General features: G+C 36.1%; 1 protein-coding gene across 3 annotated transcripts in view; it reads left to right on the forward strand.

The window, feature by feature from the left end:
* The window catches only part of CTNND2 (catenin delta 2), a 936,154-nt gene that overhangs the window by 5,260 nt on the left and 911,558 nt on the right, over nt 1-19,336 (forward strand). The window lies entirely within an intron of this gene.

The following is a 19,336-nucleotide window of genomic DNA, read 5'->3' on the forward strand; positions in this document are numbered from 1 at the left end:
CATTATGACATAAAAAAGAAACCTTAAACAGCTAAATGTATTACATAAAGGGAAGACCCCCTCCCCAATTAAAATCAAGTCCTTGAAGAGAAATAAAAAGTGTGTGAATTGGTACCTCTTTGAAAATAGATGGTCATTTTCGCTTTCTTTTCACTCTTAAGAGCTTCAGTGAAGACAAAAACAGTGCCCAGTTCTTCCAGGTTTGAAGATGCCCAGCTCCTTGGGATGATCAAACCCAGAGGGGCTTCATTTAGAACTGTGATCTTCAGCAACATAATTTTTAGGATAATCGCGATTCGATGTATCTTGGAATTTGTTTCAGAATGTGACCTGTATCATGGGGGACAAATTTATCTTCAGTCAGAAAAACATTTTTACAATAAATGTGGTTATTTGTATTCAAATTTATGTGTTGTTGTGGGAACTGCCAATTATAAGTTACCAGAGCAAAATACATGTTATGATAAAAGACCTTACTGGGTTTTTTGAGTATTTTTTGGATCAAAGTAAGCAGGTGAGCCAATTATATTTGTTTAAATAAATATATGTAACATTTCTACAAGTTTTGAATGATACAGAAAGGTTACTAAATAGGATGTTTATAACAGTAGATGATGGGGGAACGATTAATTGGGTCATTGATATTAGAAAATATGCTTCTCTTGCCTAGGTAAAGGCCAGAGAAGTGTATTAGTAACGTTTTTGGTTTAACAGATGTGATTATCACAACTGTCATTAGAAATTTTGTCCAGTAGATATGTATAAGGAAAACTGCATTTTATGCATGTTTTACGCAGTTCATTCTTTTGGTTTAGAAACCTCCTTATAATGTACAAATGCTTTATTGTATTATCTCTTTGCATTTAAATATGCAATAACATGAAGCACAGAAAGGTATATACTTTAAGAATTATAAAATGTGCAGGAATGTGGGTTGTTGGTGTCTTTAAGGAATCAAATAAATATCAAGCTCTCCTCCTTCCCACTCCCCATCTGGGCAAGTTGGGATATTGGAAGGGAAAAAGATAAATAATTGGCTGCCATGGGCAAAAATATCAGTTTTGATTAGACTTAGCTTGGTGTGGCAGTTGAATGACATCCCAGGTCCTCCGCCTTCTTTCCCTCCTCCCTCTCCACAGGGACAGAGCTTTATCTGAGCTGGCAGAGCCAAGCCTTGCTCTCTGCAGGGAGGATGATCTCCAGAGGAAGAGAGAAGAAGCAAGGCAAGCTGCTTCTTTATTCTTCAGAGGCAGAGAAAGTGAAAAGCTGGAGAGAGGCCAGCAGTGTTACATTAATTAAGTTCCCTTTGCCTGAAAGGAAATATCAGAATAGAGAAGAAGTGTTCCCCATTGGCATGGTAGATGAAGAATTCTAGTTGATAGAATTCTGGATATAGTAGCTTTCACAGTACTTTGCTTGGTAGTTGAGCTCTTTAAATATTTCATGGTATTTTGACACTACATCAAGAGTTATCAAGGTAGCGTCTAATGCCCTGGTTGATTTATAGCAACTATGGTCCATGAAATTCAGCAGATTTATGTATAGCCAACTTTAAAATAACTTACCCTTGGCGTTCTTCCTCTGTTTCTCATGTTATTCTTTAACTGCCAATAATTGGATCGCTTTGTAAGTGGTGAGAATTAGACATAAAAAAAAGGTGTCAAAATCTGACTTCCCAAACCATATATAAGTGATCCAGGCTAGCTATTATCTACAGCTTTTTCTATCTCAGTATTAATAATTAGATTTTCGTGACTGTTTGATGTTTTGCAATCAATAGGAGAAATCATGGACATAGTAAAGAAAGAAGAGAAAGATTGCTTTTCTAAATAGATACGATGTTGTATTTTACTCTAAGCATGACTACTCAACCTAAAAATGCTCACTTTTTAAATTAAATTTTATTCTCTATCACATTTTATTTGGACTTTCAAATATTAGACTAATATAGCAGTCATTACTTTCAACAATATAGAATAATGTAATTTCCAACCTTAGTCTCCTCTTAATTACCAAAGAGGAGCAACCTCTTTGGTAGCTCCAAATGTAAAAGAGCCACAGTTCAATCTCTCATCTCTAATACAGTCTTCACTGGTGTGGAGCATTGTTCTTGGAGTCATGGAGAAACTGAATAAGGAAGAAGAAGAATCCTCCAGAAAGACAGAGATGTGTTATATAAAAAGTCTCAGAGATAGTACAAATTGTCTCATTAACCCAGGACATGGAAGGTTGATGCAGGAAGGCTGGGGCTTGTAGCATCTGGATCAAATTATTTGTGTTGCTTAACTCGGGTTGAAAAAGAGTAATGTTAAATTCACAGCAGGTGCGTAGACGTATTATGGCACCTGCACCCAAAGCAATATGCAATTATGAATTATATTTTCAGAATAGCTAATTATATGAGAACTATTCATAATACTAAAGCTAAGAAGATAATCAAGGCAAGTAACTATATTGAATGTGATACCCAGCACACATACCCACTCACAAATGTGAGAACACAGTGTTTGTCAGGGTTTCAAGAGTTTTGTTCTTTATATATTACCTTTCCACTAAATATATCATAGTTTAATATATATATTACATTATGCAGAAGAAAAGCATGCCTTTCCGTTCTTGAAAAGAATAGTATATATTTATTTTGGGGTGAAGTTCATTAATTAGCTGAATGCATGACTTAAAGTTAACAAAGGTCATTCATCATGGAATGTAGATTACACAGATTTTGATCAGCCATACTTATGTTTTCTCTCCTTTAAATTTGAGATTTGTTTGCTTTCAAAAGTAATGCATGCTCATTGAAAATTCAAAAATACAGAAATGATTAAAAGAAGCTAAAATTCATGCATGGTTGCAAGCCCCAGAAATGACCATATTTTTAGCAGTAATGTCAAGCTATACACATTTTTAAATTTAGAAAAAATTGCTCATATTCTGTTTAGTTACCTATTAACATCTCATGTAATTAGTATTTATTTTTAGCGTCTGTTTTCCATATCTTTATGTAACATTATTTACTTACATCACTCTGTTTTTGGAGATTGATGACATTTTCATTTTTGGTAGTTATATTTAATGCTGTAATTAAGATCCTAATAACTAAATAGTCATCATCAGATTATTTACTCTAGATTACTTCCTAGAACTGGATGTTTTCAAGATTGTTGATATATGTTGTTCATTTGTCTTCCAGAAAGATTATATAATTTATATTTTTCTCAGCAAGTCAGGAGTGTGCCAATTTTCCCATGATTTCAACAACACTGGGTGTTGTAATGAGAAAAAAAAAAACTTCTAATTACATAAGGGAAATATTGTGTTTTTCTCTAATTCATTTGCTTCTCTATTAATATTCCTGAGGTTAAATATTTTATAATTTTTTGGTGTCTATGTCTAATTATTTTGTGAATTATCTTTTTATATCTTATACACATTTCTCAATCTACCTATTTTCCTTTTTTAAAGTTGATTTATATTGTTTGTCTATAGTAATTATGTCACTGTCATGTCTTAACAGTTTATGTATCATTTTATTGGTTCCTATTTTGGGAGCATAATTCTAAAGCTTGAAGTTAAACTTACTCACTTGTCCTACAGGAGTTCTTCTTTAAGGAAACATTTTACTGCTTGCTGATTTCGTGTGTCTCTGTAGTAAATACAGCAGTGGAGCAAATGGTTGAGAAAATAGCTTCAAAGTTGTACCCCAACTGACTTGAGTTCATATCTCAACTTCATCATTTTCTAAGGGAGTGGATATTTTACTACTAAGTGTCATAACACAGGGGAAACAATAATTCCTGTGTCTTCAGGTTGTTGTGAGGGTGAATTAAGAGACCATGGACTTAAAATACATAGCAGAGTATGTGGTATATTCACTATTACAACACACATTAGCTCTTTCCACTGTGAAATAATACAGGTGCCAGATGCTTTTCTGTAATTTTGGCATTTGCTTTTCCCACATGAAGCATAATTATGCACCTGCACAGACTCCAGGACCACTGTGTGAAAAAGCAAGGTGTTTGTGGCAGTCCGGGGCTCACAGGTGCAATGCTTTGTGAGTGATTCTGGCACTTCACTGTGTGTTCTTCAGGGATGTCTCATTTCTCAAGTTCAAGTTCATTGGGAAGAGTCAGGACACTGTTTTTAGGCAAACACATGATTTTTTTACCTTATCCCCTTTTCTCAGGCACACACTCCTTCTCTCTGGTCACATAGGACTATGCTTTTCCCCAGCCCCACCCCATACTGGTAATCTATCTTTTAAAATAATTGATCCACAAATCGTAGGATAGTAGTAGGCATGTAACAAACACTTAGTTCATCATTTGGGGCAAAAATGGTTTCTGAACCAAGGTTTCTTTGCTTGCTTTGGGTTGGTTTTGGGTACCAGACACTGCAGCACCCTGGAGGGACCACTCTTAGGATGCCGAGTTCTGGGATCTAAATTGTGCTTGGCACTTGCCTTCTCTTGTGACTTTGCATCTTTGCCTATTTTGTCATTTGTTCATTGGATGAAAACTCACAGGGCTTTGGTGAATGTGCTGTGATAATTTAGGTGAAACTTTGGGAAGCTTAATCATAATAAACATTTAAGTATAAAATATATTCTCTGGAACTTTTGATGCACTTCAAAAATACAGTAATGGTGGGGGGTAAGAGTTAGAGTCAAAAGATTTTCTTGCCTATAAACTAAATCTCTGAATTTCATTACTAATATGTTTATAAAATGCCCACTTCCATAATGGTTGTAAAGATATTGCTACATTTCATGCTATTGGGTATTGCCTAAAGGAAGAATTCTCCTTTATCCATCCATAGAAGTAATTCTTGTTATTTCTTCATACCGCTTCAAATATTGTAAGTTATACAAAATTGGCCCAAAAAGTTTCTTGTATTTTTTCTCGTGGCGCAGATATTTGCTGCTTAAAGATGGGAGTGGAATGAAGCCCTATTGTCCTTCAAGAGTGAAGTCTGTCGAAATGTCTCCAGAATATTATTTTCTGTCTTGGTGGGCTGCCGAGTCTGGCACCTGTGAGGTTTTATCAGAACAGTTTTAGAAGTGTGAACCATAGTTGGCTTCCATTTTTTGAGATATTTCCTTAAGTACTTTGAACAAAATTGCACAGAATTTTTATCGCTCTAACTGTAGTCTGCCAATAGGAAGAAGTCATGTGTAAGTTACAGAAATCTAATTTATTCTTGATTCCCAAAACTTTCGAAGGAAGTAAAGAAGTCAAGTTAAACATTCCTCAATGAGTATGTTACTTAGTGAGTTACAAAGTTTTAGGTACTTGAGAGGGGATGCTAATCTTTGTTTTGCTGACTGCCTATAGCAATTTCAGGAATGACCTCCTTTCCTTATAAATCAAAAGTCTTCTTTCAGCAGTTTAGCCTGGGTTGTGTGATAAATTGTATAGTGACACCATATTTCCTGTTGCAGCAGTTGAGGGGATCCATGGGGTGTACTTAGCTTGTACTTAGCCTGTGGACCTAGGACAGAAGCCGAGTGTGAGAGGATAGAGCCAAGATGATAGCTGGAGGAAATTAACATTCAGGCAGCATCCTTCTTCCTCTGCAAATATAGGCGATGGATGTGGAAGGCTGAGGATGTTCTCATGAGCTAGGAGCTGGGAGTTTGGTAACACCTGGTAAGTACAGGAATTTCAAGAAGTGGAAAGGTGCAAGGTAGCTTAAACTAGTTTCAGAAACAGAACTTTTATAATGGGCGAGTCCACTGTTTATTGATTTATGTATTCATTCAACAAACTGGACAAATTTAATTTTAAAAGAAGCAAGAAGTTATAAATAGTAGCCAGCAGCAAGCTCTGGATGTATATACCTCCAGCGCTAGATAATCTGTCCCTCTCTGAATGGTTTAGTCATTTATTTTTCTAGTTGAAGGGTAGCTATTTCTATCCTTTTCAAACATGGATTTCCAACTGAGATGGCTGTGCAGCCTTAATTCCATCACATCTCTGAAATCCTTCCCATTCTCCATGTGCCGATTCTCTTAAAATGCGTTAATTGCTACTAGGATTCAAGATCTTTCAGTAGTAAACATAAATACTTTATGTTTACATAGTAATAATATGAGTTCATATGGCTTCCTTGTGGCCTGGTAAATCATGCATTTTACAATAGTGCAGTTAGACCTACAGAATGGCAGGCGGTGCAGAGCCGCAAGTGGGAGAGCTGGTGACAGGGCTGGATAAAGTGCTGTCTTAAGTTGAGCAGAGTGTGGGAGGAAATATAAGCAAAGTTATTCCGTAGAATTTTGTAGCATGTTAGTCTTTACAAGTGCTTTCTCATATTTTATCTCTAGAAAGGGAGGATAAGAATTTTGAAAGCAATGTAACAGATTTTTGGACCAGTAGTAGATTTCGTCGTGTTCACTGATTCTTGGAATATCCTTAGGTGATATTCATCTGATTTTAAATATACATGCTGTTCCTTACAGTTATTTATCATTTTAGCTAATTGAGATGTGGTGGGCTGGGATTTGGTGGCTATGTGAGTTTTTTTTTTTTTTAGCTCTGGCCCAAAGAAGGTGCTATCTAACTCCAAAGAGTTTTTTTCTCTTTTTTTTTGCAGTTTCTCTTAAGATCTTTGATGCTTACACAACTGTCCATTGCCTTTCCTTTTTCTTTTTATTCTTTAGAGCAAATTGCTTTGTGGATTATGAGGGAAAATATTTCTTGTTTGCTGTAGCTTGTTAATTTTCAATATGTGTACCCAGGACTTATGTTAAATAGTTACTTCTACTACAGATGTGATTTCAGTTTTTCTGCTGAATAGTTTTCATATTGGTAGAGCATTGTTACTTACATGTTTACTGTCAGCATAGCTTTGAAGATAGATATTTATGGTCATTCGGAGAAATGTAGGACTGTTCGTACATTGATTAGAAGGCATCGAGAAGACAAATAAGGTAGGCTAGTCATCCCGGTATCAGCACGTGGTGCTATACTCTTTGCATGAAACTATTGGCACGTGGAAAATTCACTGTCCTCGACAAGCTAAACTGCATGTGCATACTGGGCTTAAAAATATAGACACAACGTAAGCTGTCAGGTTTTGTGATGTGCAGATATGTGATGTTATAGAGAATACTATGATGTCAGAAGAATTTGTGAAGTTCTTCATGAATCACCAGGAGAAGATGGTAGAATGTTTTGACAACAGATTCACAGACTGTGCTGTAGCACTGAGTGGATAATTGAGTACCACACTGAAGGTCATAAATATTATCTAAGGGCATAAATATTTCCAAATTTAATAACATACTGTATTCCCTTTCATCTCAGAATTTCAGGAAAACTTGTCGAGTGTCAAGTGATAGTGCATCCTGGCTTTGGAAGGATTCCACCAAATTTTTCCAAGACTGTCATAGTTGGCTCAGGCTGCCCTAGTACCATAAATTGTGTGGCTTAAACAACATTTATTTCTCACAGTTTTAGAGGCTGGAATGTCTAAAATCAAGATGCTGGCAGATTTGATTCCAGGTGAGGGCTCTCCTCCTGACTTGCAGATAGCCGCCTTCCTGCTCTTTCCTCACATGGCCTTTTGTAGATTTCTCATCTTTCTTCTTAGAAAGCTACTGATCCCTTCATGAGGGCCCCATCCCCATCACCTAGTCTAACACTAATTACCTTCCAAAGGTCCCATTTCCAAATGCCATCACATCGGGGGCTAGGGCTTCATCATATTACTTTGGTGGTGGGTGAGGAGAAGACACAAACATTCGATCCATAACAGAGAACACAGCATGAAACCAGCAAGGTACCCAGTGTCAAGGAAGGCCAATCTCTGGTGGCAGATTTTGGAACTTTGGTATTGAATTATTCCCTAAATGAATGATAATTCCTGGTGGATAATATGAAGCTCTTTGAGCTATTTTATTAATAAGTGATTATTCAGCTCACTTTACATGTTTTGCTTTGATTTATAAAATTCAGAATGTGATACGTAGAACAGTATGGTATATAGAGTACCTAGACCCACGTGTCTATATTTATTAACATATGGCATTCCAGAGTTCCTTTTTAAGTGTATTTTTCAAAATTGCATGGATGCTTCTCATCTTGGTTGAACCTCCCACTTCTTGTCACCTTCAGTCTTAAGAGGCTGATCCAGCTGTCTCATTGCTCACCAGGGTTTCTGCAGCAGGCTCCTGGCTGGCCACCCCACTGTGAGCTCATCATTCCTACAGCTGTCCTAGGGCTCCTTCTAATTCACTCATATCTTGCCTTTGCTTATAACCCTAGCTGTGACAACTAGCAAAAGGTCCAACTTCTTTCTATTTTATCTTATGTCCCCTCTCTGTCCCCGAGTTTATTAGGCTGCACCCACTTTGGCCACCTGTCTCTGCTGATCATCCTGCTAAAGCAAATGTTTCTGTCCTAACAGTTACCGTGTTTTATCTTTTTCATAACATAATGAGTGATAGAAATCATCTCATTTATTTGTTGGTTTACAGGTTTGTTTCCATGTCTCCTTCCATTAGACTGCAACCTCCTTGAAGGTTGGTCATTAAAATGACTTTAAAATTGATCATTTACTGATATAGTACACATAGGAACTCACTCACAAACATTAATGCATACCTGGCATCTAAGTAGGTGCCTTATGAAGGATGAAATTTTAATATATGATCATCAAGTCATATCATAGATGTTGAAATGAGAAGACAAGACATAAGACAGTCTATCCGAAAGGATGTGAGAGATCAATATGAAGATGAGTTTGTAAGAGCTGTCTCCATGTGCAGATGTAATATAGTGCTTTTTGCCTCTCTGGTCAGTTGCCATGATGTCCTGGCATCCTCAGATAGAGCAGGTTGTCTTTCAAAGGCAGGTTATCTCATGAGAAATACAGCTATGACAGGTTTTTGTGGCAGGAGGATATGTTAAATATATGAGAATATACTTTTGGTTCATGATTTTAATATGAACCAATATAGAACCAAGAAATAGAACTGTACCAAGTTTATGTTTTCAGGGGCCAGTAATCAGCATCTCAAAAAATGTAGTGGACTGTGAACTGCAGGAAAAAGTTGATTCTGATGGGGACTTTCAGGCTACTTTTTCAAGACATTATAATGAGAAAGTATAGATGAATAATGGCAAAATTGGAAGTACACAACATATATAATTATCAAAGTAGATTTATTTTCTCAAAGTGAATTTATATTTTTCATTATCTTTAAATTGAAGGTACTGTCTATGACTTGGAATATGGTCAACTAAAAGAAAAGTAGAATATTGTAAAAGACTATAAAATATTTAGATGCTAATTTTGGCATAAGACCTTAAATGATAAAGGTTGAAAACATTGTGATGTCCTTTATAAAGAAGTAATTTTAATGTGTTTGGGATATGGAGTTTTAAAAATTGCAATGTAATAAAATGTTAGAAGTGAATTCTTGTGACTTCAACAGTGATTCTTAGTAATTCCATGTTTACTTTTATTTCATCTCATGTAAGAAATGTCTGTATCTGAGAATTTATATATATATTATTATATATATATAAAATGAAGTATTGCTTTTATAAACTCTAATATTTCTTGTTTGGACTCCACTATCATGAAATCCCCTGCTTATTTAAATTAGCTGTGCCTTTAGTGAATTATGTCTTTGAAATATAAACCTGCACACAGAAATGCTTGAAGTTATCAAATGTGTCATTAGATTGGGGAGGTTCCTTTGGACTAACAAGAGTATTTTAAGGTAGTTGCCCTTTGATGTTTACATTGTGGCTACCCACTCAAACACTAATTTAGAATGAGTTGTTTCTCTCTTGGAGCACTGAATTGGCTACGTAGTTGTGCCTCTTTAGTGTTTGAATCTGCTCTAAGTTATGTCTTAAAATCATTAACTCAGTTTAGTCTTAGACATTTGAAGGTTTGTAACTGAAAATGTGTTAACTGTGGTGTGTCTGGGTGTAGGTCATCTCAGGGCTCGGTGGAAGGTGGCATTCTGGCCCCTTGTCCCTATCTTCAGCTGCATGGTTGACATTCTGCATGCTGTCTAGTTATTCCAGCTTTTGGCTTTCTTACAGAAAGAAGGAAAAGGGACCTTCATCTGATTATTTACCAAGGTTGGTACATGCTTTGAAAAGGTTTCTATTTAAGAGTCATTCTAGGGGCTGGGCGCGGTGGCTCACGTCTATAATCCCAGCACTTTGGGAGGCCGAGGTGGGCAGATCATGAGATCAGGAGTTCAGCACCAGCCTGGCCAACATGGTGAAACCCTGCCTCTACTAAAAATAGAAAAATTAGCTGGGCATGGTGGTACGTGCCTGTAATCCCAGTTACTCGGGAGGCTGAGGCAGGAGAATTGCTTGCACTGGGACCGGGAGGTGGAGGTTGCAGTGAGCTGAGATTGCGCCACCTCACTCCAGCCTGAGTGACAGAGTGATATTCCATCTAAAAAAAAAAAAAAAAAAAAAAAAAGAGTCATTCTGGGAACTTGAAAAATACACAACCAGGCTGACATTTCTGTGTTGCAAGTAGTAGGTAGGATCATGTGAAATTTCTGACAGGTAACCATGTTTGACCTATAAAAATAACTATTCTAATTTTTTTCATTCTCCTTAATGGAGGAGCTGATTAATAATTGAAAAATAACATGTATTCCTTTCTTCCTCCTGAATTTCTTCATTTGGTGTCTTGACAAATAAGAGATTTGAATTCTCTTGTGTTTTCAAATAGTAAGGGAGATGTGCCAACTCTTAGGTCATGGGGGAGACCATTGATTGGATTAAGGTTGGCAAGGCTGGAAAGAATTAGCTTAAGTCCCTGAGCAATTTAAAGAACTGTGGGCTAGTACGTTTGGCCCTGGGGAAAGGGGTGCACGCAGTCACTCTCTGCCACAGGTAAATATTCTTATCTTCGTCAACCATTCTACCTTTCCTGGGTCTTTTAGCCTAGCCGTAAGGTTGTAACTTTGGCCTTTAAGCTACAGTAGGTTTAATTAAAGGACAGATGTAATGTTCTAATATTTACAATATCCTATTTTCTAAGTTTCAACAACATTTTGTTTTTGCACTTTGAAATGTCCCATTTCAGACACAAAAATAAAAGAATATCTGCTAACATCACTTCTTTAACCTCAGTCATTACTATAAAATAAGAATAGACATAAGGAGCATAGGCAGGAACAAGAAGAAAAGCTTAAAACTATGTGCAGATAACCTGCACATTCTGCACATGTATCCCAAAATAAGTGATAAATGCAGTAAAGTTTCAAGATACAAAATGACCAATAAAAAAATCATAGCATTTTTATATGCCCAACAGTGAGCAATCAGAAAAAGAAATGAAGAAAGTAATCCCATTTGCAATAGCTACCAAACCCCCCAATCTTAGGAATACATTTGACAAAGCAGATGAAATAGTTCAGCAATTAAAACTATAAAATATTGATGAAAGAAACTGAAGAGGACACAAAAATAGAAAAATATCCCATGTTCATGGATTGGAATAATTAACATGTTAAAATTAGTATGTCCATACTACTAAAGAAATCTATAGATTCAATGCAATCATGCTGAAAATGCCAATAACATTCTTCACAGAAATAGAAACAACAATTATATCATTTTTATAGAACCACAAAAGACTCTAAGTAGCCAAGGCAATCCTGAGCAAGAACAGAGCTGGGGGCATCACACTACCTGACTCTAAAGTATACTATAAATCTATAGTAACCAGTATTGTAGTAAGCTGCAGTACTGTTATAAAAACAGACACATACGCCAGTGAAACAGAACACCAAAATAAATCCGTGTATTTCTGGTTAACTGATTTTTGACAAAGGTTCCAAGAACACACAGTGGGGGAAAAGACAATCTTTTTAATAAATGCTGCTAGGAAAACTCTATATATATATTTGTATATGTTGAGAGATATTCTTCGGAATAAACTAGACCCTTATTATTTATTATCCTTTATTCTGCAGAAGAATAAAACTAGAACCCTGTCTCTCAATATATACAAGAATCAACTCAAAGATTGATTAAAGACTTAACTGTAATACCTGAAACTATGAAACTACTAGAAGAAAACATTGGTGAAATGCTGTATGGTTTTGGTTTGGGCAAAGATTTTTTGGATAGGATTTCAAAAGCACAGGAAACAAAAGCAAAAATACAGAAATGGGATCATATTAATATTAAACTAAGAAACTTCTGTATAGTAAAGGAAACAGTATAGTAAAGAGACAGTATACAGAATGGAAGAAAATATTTGCAAACTATCCATCTGGCAAGGAGTAAATATGCAGAATATATAAGAATCTCAACAGCAGTAATAATAATAATGATAATAATAATCATCCAAGTAAAAATGGGCAAATAATCAAAAAGACATAGAGGTCTTATCTAACAGGTGCGTGAAAAAATGATCTACAGCTCTAATCATCAGGGAAATTCAAGTTGAAACCACAATGAGATATCATTTCAACCCAGTTAAAACGGGTGTAATCAAAAAGAAAATATATAACAAATGCTTGCAAGAATGTGGAGACAATGAGACTCTTTTACACTGTCGTTGGAAATGCAAATTAGTACAGCCATTATGAAAGTAGGGCAGTTCTTCAAAAAACTACAGATAAAAATACCATATGGTGCAGCAATCTTTTGAGTATCTATACAAAGGAAAGGAAATCAGTATGTTCAAGAGGTATCTATACTGTCATATTTATTGCAGCACTATTCACAATAAACAATATATGAAATCAGCCTAAATGTCTATTGATGGATGGATGAATAAATAAAAAAAGAATGGAATCTTGTGTGTTGCAGCAAGATGGAAAAGCCTGGAGGACATTATGTTAAATGAAATAATCCAGGCATAGAAAGAGAAACACTGCATGTTCTTACTCATATGTGGGAGCTAAAAAATTTCATCTCATGGAAGTAGAGAGTAGAATAGTGGTTAGCAGAGGATGGGAAGGATAGTGGGGAGGGAGAGATACTGAGAAGTTGGTTAATGAGTACAACATTACATTTAGATATGAGGGATAAGTTCTAGTGTTCTGTCAGTAGGGTGACTATAGTTAGCAATAATAGCCAGATGAGAGGATTTTGAATGTTCACAACACAAAGAAATAATAAATGTTTGAAGTGATGGACATGCCAGTTACTCTAATTTGATCACTACACATTGTATACATGTATTGAAATAGCACATGTATGCCATAAATATGTATAATTCTTAGGTGGCAATTAAAAATTAAATGAAAAATTCAAGTTAATTTATCCATGCAGAGTTTCTTGGGCACAAGGGGATCTACAATTCATTCCTTTTAATAATAATAACAGTAGTAGTAGCAGTAGTAGTAGTAGTAGTGGTAGTAGTAGTAGCAGTACTAGTAGCAGTAGTAGTGGTAGTAGTAGTAGTTGAGCCTTTATTCCATGTCATAGACCCCCACATCTGACTTGTGATAGACGGCCTTCTTCTTGACTTATTAACGCTTTAAAATTACCATCTTAAATGCACTTTGTTGTGTTAATCATTCTAGTCTTAACCTCTGCCCAAAGTGAACTCTTACAGAACTTTTGTTTTCCGTTTATTATGGAATATTTCACATACTGCCTTTTATAGTAATCATTTCCTAACTTGGCAGACCCTGAAAAGAGAATATGTTATAAATTTCTGGGCTCCTCTTACAAATGAGCATAATGTCTTCATGAAAATATTTTATAATTGAATAAGAGGGGTTGCGTATCAGGATGAACTAAGGCTGCTTTAACAAATAATTCCCGGTTTCAGCATCCCACAAGAGTAAAAGTTGGTACATTTTTGGCATGGATTGGCAAGAGTTGAATGGAGAGTTTGAGTCACGGTGACTCCAGAACCCAGGCCAGTGGATCCTCCATCTCAGCACAATCTTCCGTAGCCATGGAGGCAGGGAAATAACATGGAAAATTGAGTCGTATGTCACTGACTCCTATTTCATCAGGCCAAGTGGGCCATGTGACCATGCCCAGCTCTGAAGGGAGAGGGAAGTCCAGTCCTTCCATATGCCCAGAGGATGAAGAAATGAAATACTGGAGAACAGCCCTACCCACATCATAGAAAAAGCCTTTTGTGTACTTTTGAGAATTTGTGTACTTGAAGAATTGGATAACATATATATACTTTAGTTTTGAGAGCTACTCTTTGCGAACCTATAGTTTTTATTAGTAAAACAAGTCTTGTTTCATAATTCTTGTACATAAAATAGAAACAAGATTTTTGTATAAGAGAAAAAGAATGTCAAAAGCTTATCAACGGCACAGAATAGGATGTGAACTGTGATTGCAAATATTATTACAATAATGTGCTCAAATAAAATGGTAGCATGCTCCAGAGCCATCTTGCTGGTTTTTGAGATTTCCATGGAAATTAACCTTTCTATAAATGCTGTTCCCAGATGTTAAGAAAAGGCAAATCAAACTTTTCTTGTATTTTATATATACACATGCACAGGCATATGTGTATGTATGTATATGTTTGTGTGTGTATATATATATACATTTAATTTTTTAATACACTTGAAGGTCTGATTTTTATATTTCATTTTGGTAGAAACAGTGAATCATATCCAGAAACACTTGACAATTTTAACTGTATCTCCCTCTGTCTGCCATATCCTGTCTGCCCCACAGCCCTGCTGCTCTGTCATCCCTCCACCTTCTTCTCTTTTCATAGACACGTCTGTCCCGAGTACTTGGGGCTCCGTGGTGCTGCAATCATGTTCTGCGGTGCCACTTGGCATCTGCCTCACCCTTCCTCTTCCGTGGGGTACTGTCTCCATGGTAACCACAGGCTGCACTGCAGGCAGGTCTGCCATGTGGGGCGGCTGGAGCTGGCAGAGGCCATCAAAGAGCGAGGAGGCCTTGAAGAACCCTGGAAAAGCTTCCAGTGCAATTGCAGAGACAGAAATGAAAAATGTTATTAATTTGAGACATCCAGGCTAGCAGCGAAACTCCCAGGAGGCCCTATCTCCCTTCCCTACCTTGCAAATGATGGTGCCCCAACGTCCACATGCTTCCTTCTCTCTTTGGATGCTTTTTCTTTGTTGGTGTCTCAGGAAATATGGTGTGGGCAGGTTTGAGGCTGGGCTAGAGTGAGTCTCCACAGTGAGTGACTGCTAACATGCATGAAGCAGCAAGGACTCTTAGCAAATAATAACCTGAATAGGTGTAGATACCGAATTTCACAGTCAGTGGATCTTACACTGCAAACTTCAGCTCAGGATTCCGGAAATAACATCTAGTCACTTTCCCAGCTGTTCAAGACTTAGAGCAGGTTTCTGGTGCAGTTGTACTCAGTTTGAGATCTGGGGTATAGAAAGAACACTGCCAAACATTTGTGTCTGTTTTCTCTATGCATTGATCTATCCTGAAGATTTGAAGTAAACTGAAAGTACAAATGCTATTGTTTCTTGGGCTCCTGTAAACCCTACCTTACTTGGGCCTGACCTTGTCTCTTGGGAGCTCTTCGCAGAGACAAGCCAGCGAACTTTTGTAAGAAATAACACATCTTGGTGAGGAGAGAGAGTAAAGAAGAGATAGAAGAAATTCTTTAGGGACCAGAGCCAGAAAATGTGTAATATTTATAGTGGAGTTAGTTATATATAAAATTGTATACCACATTTGTTAATATACACCGCTATGGTTTTTGAAATATAAAATGAAAAACTAGAAAGGATATAATCACATTTTTGAGTGTTTCTGATTGCGTTTACAATTTCTGTTCCTTTGTGTGTCTGTGTGTGTGTACAAAATTGTTAAGCTATTCTGTACCACACTTTCAAAAGAAGAAAGCTTGAGTAGAAGATAATTGCCTTCTACATTTCTTTTCTTATACACAAGATAAATTTATTTGTTTCTGCCATATGCAAAGTCTCAGAATTTTGCATGCTGCTCTTTGGTACTTAAATATTTTTATATATTAGATGAATTTATATATGGTTTAAGGAAGTTTGATGTTAATAATTTGAAATTGTATTTTTCTTCTCTTTGTTCTATAGCAGTTCTTCCCAAATGAAAGTCTTTTTGTCCTTCAGATTTTGATAGTCTTATATCTTTGTCTTAAAGAGAAATGATACCTCTTGATAGAATATGATGATGATGATGGTGATGATGGTGCTGTCTACAACTATCATTATTGAAAGTGGGAATTTTTTTTTCCAAACATTGATTTTCTTGCTGTCAATTAGGCAGTAATATGAAATGAAAGCTTCTCAATAGTAGGTACTTTAAATATTAGGGTTAATCTTCAAGCATATTCAAATATTGATAACACAGCTTAAAAATTATTTGCTTATCTTTCAAAACATTGTTCTTTTAAAAATTACATATGCTTATTTCTTATAGGCTTGGTTTATAATGATGATTCTAAGAAGTTTACTTTTAAAAGTTAACTTCGAGACATCATAATGAATTTTAGAAACTTTGTAACTGGATGTCAATTAAAACAGCAAATAGCAAAACTCAAAGAATATAGCTAGTTTAGTACACAGAGGGAAAGTTATTAGAAAAGAAGAATAACTGATAATTACTGAGCTAAGTACTCATCTCAAGAAATTAGGAAAATAATGGCAATAGAGGAAAACGAAAGATGAAAACCAGCTATTATAAGTGTGCATATTTCACATTTAAAAATGATAAATTTCAGTATCAGACTTAATTAGTATCTCTTAGTGAACCAGGAATTAAAACATTCTTAGGCTAAATAATACTGAAATCTAAGGTGTATAGTCCCATTTCAGACACAAAAATAAAAGAATATCTGCTAACATCACTTCTTTAACCTCAGTCATTACTATAAAATAAGAATTGACATAAGAAGCATAGGCAGGAACAAGAAGAAAAGCTTAAAACTATGTGCAGATAATATTTACTTAAAAATTTCAAGGGACTCTAAGGTCTTAACTGTCATAATTAACAAGGGAATTCAGCAAGTTTGCTGGACTAAATATCATGATGTTAAATGTGGCTTATTTCTTTCATGTCCGATTTATAATAATAATTTAAAATTACTTTTAAGAGTTAACATTGAGGTATCATAACAAAATTTGGAAATTGTTTATAACTCAATGCCAATTAAAGCGCCTAATGTATAAACTTAAACAGTGCTAGCTTTGAACACCTTTTTTTTTCTGGTTTGAGAATATCTCCCTTTTATTTGAAATGTTTATGCTATTTACATTTAATGTAATTTTTTTATTTGGTTTGAATCTATAATCATAATCCATTTTCTATGTTTTTCCTCTAGTCTTTGTTTTTTTTTAAATTTATTATTATACTTTAGGTTTTAGGGTACATGTGCACAATGTGCAGGTTTGTTACATATGTATCCATGTGCCATGTTGGTTTGCTGCGTCCATTAACTCGTCATTTAGCATTAGGTATATCTCCTAATGCTGTCCCTCCCCCCTCCCCCCTCCCCCCACCCCACAACAGTCCCTGGAGTGTGATGTTCCCCTTCCTGTGTCCATGAGTTCTCATTGTTCAATTCCCACCTATGAGTGAGAACATGCGGTGTTTGGTTTTTTGTCCTTGCGATAGTTTACTGAGAATGATGGTTTCCAGTTTCATCCATGTCCCTACAAAGGACATGAACTCATCATTTTTTATGGCTGCATAGTATTCCATGGTGTATATGTGCCACATTTTCTTAATCCAGTCTATCGTTGTTGGACATTTGGGTTGGTTCCAAGTCTTTGCTATTGTGAATAGTGCCGCAATAAACGTACGTGTTCATGTGTCTTTATAGCAGCATGATTTATAGTCCTTTGGGTATATACCCAGTAATGGGATGGCTGGGTCAAATGGTATTTCTAGTTCTAGATCCCTGAGGAATCGCCACACTGACTTCCACAATGGTTGAACTAGTTTACAGTCCCACCAACAGTGTAAAAGTGTTCCTATTTCTCCACATCCTCTCCAGCACCTGTTGTTTCCTGACTTTTTAATGATGGCCATTCTAACAGATATGAGGTGATATCTCATTGTGGTTTTGATTTGCATTTCTCTGATGGCCAGTGATGATGAGCATTTTTGCATGTGTTTTTTGCTGCGTAAATGTCTTCTTTTGAGAAATGTCTGTTCATGTCCTTCACCTACTTTTTGATGGGGTTGTTTGTTTTTTTCTTGTAAATTTGTTTGAGTTCATTGTAGATTCTGGATATTAGCCCTTTGTCAGATGAGTGGGTTGCAAAAATTTTCTCCCATTTTGTAGGTTGCCTGTTCACTCTGATGGTAGTTTCTTTTGCTGTGCAGAAGCTCTTTAGTTTAATTAGATCCCATTTGTCAATTTTGGCTTTTGTTGTCATTGCTTTTGATGTTTTAGACATGAAGTCCTTGCCCATGCCTATGTCCTGAATGGTATTGCCTAGGTTTTCTTCTAGGGTTTTATGGTTTTAGGTCTAACATGTAAGTCTTTAATCCATCTTGAATTAATTTTTGTATAAGGTGTAAGGAAGGGATCCAGTTTCAGCTTTCTACATATGGCTAGCCAGTTTTCCCAGCACCATTTATTAAATAGGGAATCCTTTCCCCATTGCTTGTTTTTGTCAGGTTTGTCAAAGATCAGATAGTTGTAGATATGCGGCATGCTTTGAACACCTTTTCAATCTACATCATTATTAAGTGCTTTTAAGAGCATTTAGTAATGTGGTGTGTTTTTAAAATAGTCTTTTACCCAAATCAGGCTACTGGACTATTTCTCCCAGCTTTATTTCCCATGTAAAGTAATCCTCTTTTGTTTAAATATTTATGTCCTTTTTAATTACATGTGCATGTGTATACATACACACACAGTCAATTTGTTGTGAATTTGATTATATTGATTTTAACCCTATGATTAAATGTTAAACTTGCTGACTCTTAGATGGAATTCTTCTCTATGAATTGTGTTTTGACCCAAGTCACCTTTGACCCAGGTTGAAAGATTATATATACAATCCTTTTTTTCTTTTTCCTTCTTTTCTCTTTTCTCTTCTCCTCTCTTCTCCTCTCCTCCCCTCTCCCCTCTCCCCTCTCCCATCTCCCCCTCTTTCCTGCCCTGTCCTGCCTCCTGCCTCTTCCGTCCTGCCTCCTCCTTCCTCCCTCCTCTCCTCTTTTTCTGCCTATCTATCTGAAATCATACCATTACAGGTTGTGCCCATATTCTAAGGGACCATGGATACGGAGTGATCATGTCTTCCACTTCTTTGTATGAATAGCACCAGGTTGAAGATCTTATAAATGGGAGTCATTCAGTAATGTTATTTAGTCATGCTATAGCTGTTACAAAATTAGAGAATTTATACACTTTCTTCACAGTTTCATCTGTTTTATTA

Source organism: Symphalangus syndactylus, chromosome 16 (assembly GCF_028878055.3).
Source record: "Symphalangus syndactylus isolate Jambi chromosome 16, NHGRI_mSymSyn1-v2.1_pri, whole genome shotgun sequence".
NCBI classification, from domain to species: domain Eukaryota; kingdom Metazoa; phylum Chordata; class Mammalia; order Primates; family Hylobatidae; genus Symphalangus; species Symphalangus syndactylus.